Here is an 11970-nt window from a genome sequence, read left to right on the forward strand (position 1 = left end):
TGCTGTTTCAAAAAAGAAAAAGAAAATTGGTTGTAGATACCCAGGAAGAAGAAAAGACATCTACTGTGAAGCTCCACAGGAAGCTGGACCCTGTGGATAGAACACAGGTGTGCCAGCCCTGGTGGGCACAGCCTGAGACATCCCCCTCATCTCTTCATCTGGGCTGGAGGTTGGTTTCAGCTTCCCCTTGGACCCACTTTGTTCCCTAGAGCAGGGGTCCCAATGCTCCAGGCCACAGACCATTACCAGTCCCTGGCCTGTTAGGAACCAGGCCTTGCAGCAGGAGGTGAACACTGGGCGGGGTGGAGCTTCATCTGTGTTTACAGCTGCTCCCCATTGCTTGCATCACCGCCTGAGTTCAGAAAAACAAGCCCTGGGCTCCCACTGATTCTGCGTTATGATTATATCACAATGTAATAACAACAGTAATAAGTGAAGTGAAGTCGCTCCATTCTGTCCAACTCTTTGAGACCCTGTGGACTGTAGCCTACCAGGCTCCTCTGTCCATGGGATTTTCCAAGCAAGAGTACTGGAGTTGGGTACCATTTCCTTAAAGTGAAAGTGAAGTCGCTCAGTCATATCTGACTCTTTGTGACCCCATTGACTGTAGCCTACCAGGCTCCTCAGTCCACAGAATTTTCCAGGCAAGAGTACTGGACTGGGTTGCCATTTCCTTCTCTAGGGGATCTTCCCAAACCAGGGATCAAACCTGGGTCTCCCGCACTGCAGGCAGTCGCTCTACCGTCTGAGCCACCAGGGAAGCCCACCATTTCCTTAAAGTACACAATGCGCTAGAATCATCCTGAAACCGGCTTCCCCATCCCGGGTGTGAAAAAATTATTTTCCACAAAACCGTTCTCTGGTGCCAGAAAGATTGGGTACCACGGCACAAAAGTATTGGCAGATCTTGCGGGGCGGGGGACCCAGATGGTCACCAGGGGGCACCACTGCTCCTAAACTGTGGGGCTTCCTGGCTAGGCTTGACCAGGTGCTGCTGGACACCAGACGCTCTGCAGGAAAACACCCACCAGATGCCTGTTTCCCATGATAAAAATTCAATGTGTTGCCCACCAACTACAAGTCCCCAAGCAATTTCCTAAAACACAAATAGACACAGAAAAGTCCCTTCAAATAACATTGTTCAGTCGCTCAGTCATATCCGACTCTGCGACCCCATGGACTGCAGCACACCAGGCTTCCCTGTTCTTAACCATCTCCCAGAATTTGCTGAAACTCCTGTCCACTGAGTCAGTGATGCCGCCCAACCATCTCATCCTGTCACCCCCTTCTCCTTCTGCCCTCGATCTTTCCCAGCATCAGGGTCTTTTCCAATGAGTACAGACTATTTACTTGGAAAATGCTCCAAGGATTTCTCCCTGGATCAGACCTTTAGGATCTGGTGATCCTCACCATGGATTTGTCCATCAGGAATGCCCTGACCCCACATCTCCATACAGTTTTCCAAACATCTGTGTGTGGCTGTGCTCATGTTCTACCCACCATATTGGAGATATAATTCAAGACTTGACTCACACATTGCTTGTTAAAAATGTTTTGAACTACAGGGATGGGACTATAAATTTTCCTTTATCATTGTCAGTTGAAAAATGTACTATACATGTGTTTTGTCAAGTTTGGGAGCTCTGAGAGAACATGGTCTACCTTGGGGATTCTGAGCAGATATGGCTGTGTCCTGGGGGTCCCAGGGGACACAGCTCACTCTGGCTGGGAGGGGTCAGAGAAGACATGACCTTGCTCTGGATGGGACTGAAGTCCCAGGGTAGAACTCCCACCCTGGGAGGCTTGAGGGGATGCAGTCTGATTCTAGGGGATCTGGTTGGAAGTCTGGACATTAAAAACCTATAGATCTCCTCTGGGAAGTTGTTGACAAGAAGGTCATTCTGGGTTTTGCCTGCATCATTGCTCTTGGAGGGGAGAAGAGGTTGGGGAGATTGATTTACTCAACAGCCATCAGCAGTCTCCTTTGTTGGCCAGCAGTAGGTAAGCCTCAGTTTCTCCTTCCGCTCTCACTAAACCTTGCCACCTACTCAAGGAGTCACGCAGATATTAGAAAAATATTAATAACAATCCCAGGGTTGCTTTGAAGCTCTGCCAGGATCTTGGTCTTCAGAAAGATCAAATATCAAAACTCTTTCTTCCATGTCATTGCTGTGTATCTCCGAGCCAGAAATATTTGGCCCATCTTATCTTTGGCCCAATTTATGTAACCACTTCAGGGATATGCGCAAGGCTTTGCACTCATGGTGAGTGTTTATATCTGAGTATTCACTTTCAAATATAGAAAGCCTTCTGGATGTAACTTGGAATGGAAAGCTCCATATGTGGTTTATAAGTTGGCATTCTCCCAGTCAAATTGAAGGGGAAGTATACAGTTATTTTTTTTCTTCCATGGTTTTTCTGCAAGTAAATTGCCACCATAATTAACAATGATTATGATGGCCATGAATTCTGTATTCAGAAATAATTATTGTTGAATGTTCAAATAGGGCTGTAAGGAGAGAATGGATTTTAGTTTCTGCAGAAAAAGTAATACTATTTAAACCCTACAGTTACTTAGTGAGCAGCTGTCCCAGTTCTAGGCTGCATAACAAACCATCTGAAACTTTGTGGTGTAAAATAGCAACCATTTTATTATGCAGATTCTGTGGTTCAGTAAGTCAGAGGGGTAACAGCAGGGACAACTCTACTTCATGATGTCCAGGTCTTCAGCTAGAAGTCCTAAAGCAGGGGTCCCCAACCCCTCAGCCGTGTGCCAGTACCAGTCCATGGCCTGTTAGGAACTGGGCTGCACAGCAGGAGGTGAGCAGTGGGTAAGAGAGTGAAGCGTCATCTGTGTTTACAACCGCTTCCTGTAGCTTGCATTACTGCTTGAGATGGCAAATGACAGTGGCCTTAAAAGTAAGTTGAAGACTGCAAATCTCCATACATTCTGGATTAAAGTCAAAGCAGAGTATTTCAGGATGGCCACAAAAGACTGAAAAGCCTGCTTCTGTTTCCAACATCCTACATTTGTGAAGCAGGGTTTTCTGCAGTGACTGCAACCAAACAAGACCGTGGAGCAGACTGGGCATAAGCAACATACTTTGGGCGTCACTGTCTCCCATCGCCCTCAGATGGGACCATCTAGTTTCAGGAAAACAAGCTCAGGGCTCCCACTGATTCTACATTATGGTGAGCTGTGTAATTATTTCATTATATATCACAATGTAGTAATAATAGAAATAAAGTGCACAATAAGTGTAATGTGCTTGAATTATCCCCAAACTGCTTCCCTCTGACCCTAGTCCCTGGGCCAAAAAGTTTGAGGACCACTGTCCTAAAGGGTAGACTGACTTGGTGAAAAGGGGCTGCTTTACTCACAAGTCTGGTGCCTGGGCTGGAATGGCTCAGCGGCAGGGCTCAGCTGGAATCATCAATGCATTGGTCTGTCCATGTGGTTTGGGCTTCCTCCCAGCATGCCTGCCTCAGGACATGTGGACTGCTCACGTAGCTCAGGGCTCCATAGTAAACATATTAGCAAATGCGGCCTTTCATAGCCCAGCCTCACTACTTTTCTACTCTGTTGGTTGAAGTAATCACAAACTTGCTCAGATTCAAGGAGGGGAGACAGAGACAGACCCCCACCTCATGATGGGAGGCTAGTCAGAAAATTTAGGGCTATGTTTTAGAACTGCCATAGGCATTTATTGACCGCAATTGAACACTGGCTGCTGACAAAGTGGAGAAATTATCTGAAGTGTCAACTCAGAAGAGTTGCCCTTGACCTTTGTGGATAATAAAATTAGAACAGTAATACATTTTAAATACATTTTCAGATTTTTTTTTTATATCTCAGAAGTTCATTCTAAGATGATGATATTCAGCTTTGGGCACATAAGCATTTGGCCAGAATGCCTATGTGTTGCATCTTTAAATAATAATCATTTTTATAATAATAAGCATATTCATGAAAAAATTTTGAGCACTTCCTGTGTTGGGCACTGCTGAGAGTTTTATGTATGTTGATTAATCATTTTCCCAAATTCAGATGTCTGAGTGTGATTTTCTTAACTTTTACTATTCATTCATTCAACTAATATTTATTGAGCAGCTATTATGTGTCAACCACTGTTCTAAGCACCAGGGGCAGAAATGGAGACAAAAAAATAAACAGATAAAATTCCCTGCCCTATGGAGCTGCCTTTAGGAGAGGCAGACCAGGAACAAATACTCTGGTACCATTTGTATTTTTATTTTATTTAATAAAATAAAATATAATAATTATCTTTCTTTTTGTCTTTCCCTTTTTCAACTTAACCTTGACATTAATAGTAATATTTATGAAACCATGGGCTTCATATGGCAGTGGCATACTTTTATTTCAATATAAATCAAACCTATTATAGGACTTCCCTGGCAGTCCAGTCCCTTCTCCTCCAGGTACAAGCCAGAGTGACCACCCAGCCCATGGGGCTACCTTGGGGGCTTCTCTGGCCACTGCTGGTGGATGAGAGGGATAGAGGACTCTGGAAAAGGGTCAGATGTGATGGGGACACCCCAGCCCTTAGCTGACGCCTTTTCCTTTTCCCTCAGTCCTGCAGAACCAACGGACCTGGAGCGAGGAGTGAGGAGGTAAAGCCAGACATGCTCCCCAACTTGGTCAGGGCACAGGACTGGGGGACAGGCAGAGAGGGGCCTAGGGATCTGAGGGGACAGGGCCCCACTTGGGGGGATGTCTGAGGGGACAGGGCCCACCTGGGGAGATGTCTGAGGGGACAGGGCCCCACCCTGGGGGATGTCTGAGGGGACAGGGCCCCACCCTGGGGGGTGTCTGAGGAGACATAATCCCCCCAGGGGGATGTCTGAGGGGACATGGCCCCACCCGGGGGGATGTCTGAGGGGACAGGGCCCCACCCTGGGGGGATGTCTGAGGGGACAGGGCCCCACCTGGGGGGATGTCTGAGGGGACAGGGCCCCACCCTGGGGGGTGTCTGAGGAGACATAATCCCCCCAGGGGGATGTCTGAGGGGACAGGGCCCCACCTGGGGGGATGTCTGAGGGGACAGGGCCCCACCCTGGGGGATGTCTGAGGGGACAGGGCCCCACCCTGGGGGGATGTCTGAGGGGACAGGGCCCCACCTGGGGGGATGTCTGAAGGGACAGGGCCCCACCCTGGTGGGTGTCTGAGGAGACATAATCCCCCCGGGGGGATGTCTGAGGGGACAGGGCCCCACATGGGGGGATGTCTGAGGGGACATGGCCCCACTCTGGGGGGATGTCTGAGGGGACAGGGCCCCACCCTGGTGGGTGTCTGAGGAGACATAATCCCCCTGGGGGGTATCTGAGGGGACAGGGCCCCACCTGGGGGGATGTCTGAGGGGACAGGGCCCCACCTGGGGGAATGTCTGAGGGGACATGGCCCCACCCTGGGGGATGTCTAAGGGGACAGGCCTCCCCCCCGGGGCGTGTTTGAGGAGACATGGCCCTACCCAGGTGGGTGTCTGAGGGAACAGGCCCCACCCTGGGGGGCTGGTGGAGCCTCAGTGGTCTGGGTGTACCCAGCCTCACTCCCCTGGGGCTGGAATGTGGGGATGAGGCCCCCCTCAGAGGGCGATGGCTTCTCGAGGAGCTACAGCTGCGGAAGCCCTTTACACTCTTGGAGGTCACGCACAGGATGGCCTATGTGAGTGCCCCGAACCCCTAACTGTACGTCCCTGGGCCCTCTCTTCCCCTGACCCCACTCCTGCCTCATCCAGTCTAAATCTGCTCCCTCTTCCTTCTGGGCCTTGGGCCTGGCACCCTCTCCAATCCCTGACCTGAGGCCCTTCTGCCCATCTCTTCCTTCCCTGCCTCCCCCAGGTCGGCACCAACAGGCTGGAGTCCTTTGGGAAGCCTGTGGCCCTGTTCACGCCTGAGGTTATTTCCCCTGGAGACAGGCCTGGCCCCGTTCTGGGCAGATGGGTCCACACTGAGTGGGATCCCCTTTGAGCAGGTGGAGAGCTGCCAGCCTGAGCTGCTGCAGTGGAAGGCCCAAGATCCGGCCCGTGCCTCCTCCCGGTGTGCCCTGCTTGTGGCCACCTGGGACCGAGTTCCCACTCTTGGGGCCCTTGGTCCCCAGGTGAGGAAAGGGGTGAAGGGAGAAGACCGAGGCTGGGGTTCTCTGGCTCAGGGCCAGGGAAGAAGGATCTGGTTCCTTGACAAGTGGGAGACACCAGCGGGGAAAGTCAGAGACAGAGGGAAAGAGCAAAAGATTAAAAACAGGAGGGTGATGGCAGAGATGGAGAGACAAAGAGGAAAGTGCAGTGAGGAGAGAAAATGGGTGACAGAGAGAGGGAGACAGACATGGACTGGGGGAGAGAGAGACAGAGAGAGACGGAAAGAGACAGATGGAGAGACGAGCGAGAGAGGGAAAGGGGCAGGTAGACTGAGGGCTGGGGAGTGTGGACTGCGAGGGTGGAGGCAGAAAAAGAGAAATAAAAAATAGAGACTAAGGGACCGCCTTGGTGGCCTAGTGGCCGAGACTGCGCTCCCAATGCAGGGGGTCCGGGTTCCATCCCTGGCCAGGGAACTAGACCTCACATGCCCCAACTAAGAGTTTGCATGCCACAACTAAGGATCCCAAGTGCCACAACTAAAACCCAGCACAGTCAAATAAATAAATAACATTTTTAATGAATAACAATTATTTTTAAAAAATAAAATGGAGACTGAGGGAAAGCAAGAGGACGGCTGATACCCCTCTGTCCCCACCCCCTCCCCATTCTTTGTTACACAACAAAGTCTCTGGTTCCCACTCCCTGGTTCCCTGGCTCCAGCCGCTGGTTGACCTCACTGGCCATGCAGCCTACCAACCCACCGGCCCTGCCGCTTCTTCCTCATCCCTTTCCTTCTAGGGTTTCAAGCTCCCTCCTGGCCTGCACCCTCACCACCTGTGCCCACCTGTGCCCTCCTTCCCTCGCACCTAGGCAGCCCCTCATCAGAAGACGCCCCTCTCCTCTTACTCTTGCCCCTAGGCGGCACAGCCAACCTCATACCTGGGATTGTGAACTTGAAGGGCCGTCTCACTTGCCCCCCTCACTATCCCTCTCTCCCCTCAGACCAAGCCACCTCCCTCTCGGCTGTGATGGTCTCGCTTCCTATTTCACTGGGAAATGGGGGCAGAAACCCTTGGTGAGCCCCGACCCTCTCTGCCCCTCTGCCCAGGCCCCTGTACCTTCCAGGCCGTGGGGATGGAATATGGTCTATGCTCCCGGCTAAGCACTGCTCTGTGATTGCCCCTGAAGCTCACCTGGAGATTCTTCTGTGCTCTCTTCTGCATCGGTGCTTCTCAAAGGGGGCCCAAACCAGCAGCAGCAGCATCTGGGAACTTGTTTGAATATTATTGGGTGGATATCCTTGGGTGGCACCCAAGACTACCACTCTAGGTGGGGCCAGTGGCCTGTTTTAACCAGCCCCCTCTGGGACTCTGATGCACACTCAAGCTTGAGCAACACTGATTTAATGCTGCGATATCAATTTGCCTCTTCTTATGGGATCCTCCTCACTACATTCCAACAGGCTCTGATCTGTCCGTCTTAAGAAGCCTCTTTCCCAGTAGTCATGAACGGGTGTGAGAGTTGGACCATAAAGAAGACTGAGTGCCAAAGAATTGATGCTTTCAAACTGTGGTGCTAGAGAAGACTCTTGAGAGTCCCTTGGACAGCAAGGAGATCAAATCAGTCAATCCTAAAGGAAATCAACCCTGAATATTCATTAGAAGGACTGATGCTGAGGCTGAAGCTTCAATACTTTGGACATCTGGTGCAAAAAGCAAACACATTGGAAAAGACCCTGATGCTGGGAAAGATTGAAGGTAGGAGGAGAAGGGGGCGACAGAGGATAGAAGGTTGGATCGCATCACGGCTTCAGTGGACATGAGTTTGAGCAAACTCCAGGAGACGGGGACAGGGAAGCCTGGTGTGCTGCAGTCCACGGGGTCGCAGAGTCAGAAACAGCTTAGCGACTGAACAACAAGAAACATCCTTCGGTCCCTCTGCACCCCTCCCCCACACCCAGCTCCTACCCCCTTTTAGACACCCTTTACAGCAAATACCCCCAAAGCCTGTGGCCTCCAACCCTCTCTTTCCAGCCTCTTGAACCCTCTATGATCACGCTTTTGTCATCCTTCAACTTCAGGCCTCCAAAGCCACTCTTTTTTTTTTTTTTTTCCCTTTTGGCTGAGTTTGCGGGATTGCAGGATCCTAGTTCCCCAGTCAGGGATTAAACCTGGGTCCCTGTTGTGAAAGCACTGAGTCTTAACCCACTGGACCATCAAGGAACTCCTTCGCCCAAACCATTCTTGATGAGGTCCTCTGGAGAAGGGAACGGCTACCCACTCCAGTATTCTGACCTGGAGAATTATCCGTGGAGTCTCTAAGAGTCAGATACGACTGAGCGACTTTTCGCTTTCACTTTCCCCAGCCCCTGTCTAGCGCTTATTCCTCCAACCATGTCCTGCTTGACCATCAGCAGCTTTAGATAATGCCCAACACCTGTCTCCTCCCTGAAGCTCTATTTTTTCCCACTTGTAGGACCCCGAGCATCTAGTTTTCCTCTTCTTTCTCCAGCTAGGCCACCTTCTCAGCCGTCACTCTGAAGACTGAGTGCCTGTGGACTCAGCCCACCCTTTTCTCACCCCCATCTTTGCCCACTCCCTTGGGTGTCCCTTGCCTGTTTTCTATTGTAAATACCCCCATCTGTGTCCCCTTTCCCACTCAAGAGTGTCACTGTAACCTGAGCCTCACTGGACACATGCAGTTCTATCTCAGATTCCTCCCACCAATAGCCTCCCCCAGAGTGGAATCTGTGCTGGGGCTCCTCAACCCCAGTGATGTGTCCTTTCCCCACAGTGAATGGGCACCCACTTCCTCTGTCCCTCTCCATCGCCGAAGCTGGGCTCGCTGTCCACGCGTGGGATTTAGTCACTTGCCTGGCCATGGACGCAGGCCTCAAACTGTGGATCCAGGACGGGTATCTGGAACTTGTAGCACCACACACTGAGGTCACCATCACTAAGGGCCTGTGTAGGCCCAAGACCTCTCTGGGAACACCCCAGTTAAAACCTGGGCCATTCCAGCCCAGTTGGCAGGAGGTTGGGCCCTGCAGCCTACTGGAGGGCCAGGTATGCAGTCCCCAAGACCTGTGGGCAGCCTTCAGAACTGATGAGGCCCTTTCCAGCTTGTGCCGGGGCCCTCCCAGTGTGTGGACAAGCTGTGTGGAGGGACGGTGTACAGCAGCGTGCTGTCATCTGTCAGGCACCGGCTGCCTTCACCCGGGTCTGTCAAGCTACTGACATCCCTGTGGGCACCTGGCATGGTCCTGACTTTTGTGGTGAGCTGGAGGGAGACAGTAAAGAGAAGCGTGGAAGTTGGGACCGGGGATGCTGTGTGCAGTTGCATAGGTTGTGGACTGCACAAAAGCATCTGCCCTGTTCTGGGGTCTGAGAGGATACAGACCTATCCTATGTGTATTTTGGGGCAGGGATTGTCTTGAACACCAAACCTGATACTGATGTCTCTCCCTCTCTCTCTCCTTGCTCCAGAACTCTCCTGCCCTGAAAACGGCACTGGGAGACACGTGCCGTAACTGCCAGACCATCTGCCCACACGAGAAGGTGCCTCTGACCTGCCACAGCCTGTGTCAGGAGGGATGTGTATGCCATGCTGGTTATGTGTTCAGTGGTGGGGCTTGCATGCCCCCAGGCCTCTGTGGCTGCCCCGGCAGAGACATGTCCTGCCCCTAGGGGCTCGAGAGCTGAGCTCCCACTGCATGAGCTGTGCAAGGATAAGGAGGCTGGGCGACCACCTTGCTGCATCCTCCAGGCTTGTGGAGATGGGACCATGTGTCTGCTGTGCGCGGGGGTCTGGCTATGCAGTCCTGAGTGGCAGTAACCAAGTGTCAGGTGACCCCCATCACCACACCTTCAGTGGGGTCATCTTCACAAGCCAGGGGGCCCACCACTATGTGCCGAGCTGTGCCTGTCAAGTTGGCCAAGCGGCACCAACATTCACCATGCGGGTGGATAATGACTACCTAAGCCCCATAGCCAGCCTGACTGAGGCATGGCAGATCGAGGTGGGTGCCCAGGGGGGTAGAGGTGATGATGGAGGCTCAGACTCCTGGGAGGATCCAGGTAAGCTCAGCCAGGGCTAGGACCAGAGTCCAAGGGGCCACCCCTGCAGTGGGTGCTGAGGGGACATGATCCATGCCAAAGGTCCTGAGGAAATGAGAGCCCACCTGGGCTTGTCGGATGTGGACACAGCCCCGTTTATGTTTCCAGCCCACCAGTCCCTGCCCCTGGCTAGAAGCCCCCGGCACGTGTGCATCAGTGATTCTGGGCAGCAGTGCAGACCGAGGCTGGCCTATGACTGGTGCCCACCACCTATCTGCCATGTGCCTGAGATCTGAAGCCTGGGGAGGGGGCTTCAGTGGGGACCCCCAGGATGACTTCCATGGCCCTGATGGCTCCCTGCTGCCCGACACACATACTTTGCACTCAGCTGGAAGGACCTGGGCTCCCCAAGTCAGCCGCTCCATCACAGGCCCCATCCCTCTGTACCCTCACAACAGGGTTTCCTGGTACCAGTCCCTGGCCTTCTGTGGGCTGACAGCCCACAACTGGCCCTTCCAGGCCTGCGACGAGCCAGCCAGGGCCCAAATCCACCGTGTCCACAACCTCCGTGCCCCTGGGGGCTCAGGGAGATCCTGTGTGCCCGGCTGGGGAGCTACGCCCAGCGATGGCAGCCTCATGGCCTCCACCTGCAGCTGTGAAGACACTGTGTAGACCAGTCCTCCAGCACTGGGCTCTGCCTTCCTATCCAGGCCGGCCAGGAGTCTTCTGCTTGCTAGCTACAGAAAGCAGAAAAGTGAAAGGGAAACGTGCTCAGTCGCGTCCCACTCTTTCTGACCCCATGGATGTCGGTCAGTTCAGCTCATTCGCTCAGTCATGTCCCACTCTTTCTGACCCCATGGACTGTCGGTCAGTTTAGTTCAGTCGCTCAGTCACGTCTGACTCTTTGTGACCCCATGGACTGCAGCATGCCAGGCCTCCCTGTCCATCACCAACTCCCAGAGTTTACCCAAACTCATGTCCATTGAGTCGGTGATGCCATCCAACCATCTCATCCTCTGTTGTCCCCTTCTTCTCCTGCCCTCAATCTTTCCCAGCATCAGTGTCTTTTCCAATGAGTCAGCTCTTCACATCAGGTGGCCAAAGTATTGGAGTTTCAGCTTCAGCATCAGTCCTTCCAGTGAATATTCAGGACTGATTTCCTTTAGGATGGACGGGTTGGATCTCCTTGCAGTCCAAGGGACTCTCAAGAGTCTTCTCCACCACAGTTCAAAAGCATCAATTATTCAGCTCTCAGCTTTCTTTATAGTCCAACTCTCACATTCATACATGACTACTGGAAAAACCATAGCCTTGACTAGACAGATCTTTGTTGGCAAAGTAATGTCTCTGCTTTTTAATATGCTGTAATGATCTCTGTTCGTTTCCAAGGCAAACCATTCAATAGCACGGTAATCCAAGTCTATGCCCCAACCAGTAACGCTGAAGAAGCTGAAGTTGAATGGTTCTATGAAGACCTACAAGACCTTTTAGAACACCCCAAAAAGATGTCCTTTTTATTATAGGGGACTGGAATGCAAAAGTAGGAAGTCAAGAAACACCTGGAGTAATAGGCAAATTTGTACTTGGAGTACAGAATGAAGCAGGGCAAAGGCTAATAGAGTTTTGCCAAGAGAACACACTGGTCATAGCAAACACCCTCTCCCAACAACGCAAGAGACAGTTCTACACATGGACATCACCAGATGGTCAACACTGAAATCAGATTGATTATATTCTTTGCAGCCAAAGATGGAGAAGCTCTATACAGTCAGCAAAAACAAGACCGGGAGCTGACTGTGGCTCAGATCACGAACTCCTTA

The sequence above is a fragment of the Budorcas taxicolor genome, chromosome 18 (assembly GCF_023091745.1).
Source record: "Budorcas taxicolor isolate Tak-1 chromosome 18, Takin1.1, whole genome shotgun sequence".
NCBI lineage: Eukaryota > Metazoa > Chordata > Mammalia > Artiodactyla > Bovidae > Budorcas > Budorcas taxicolor.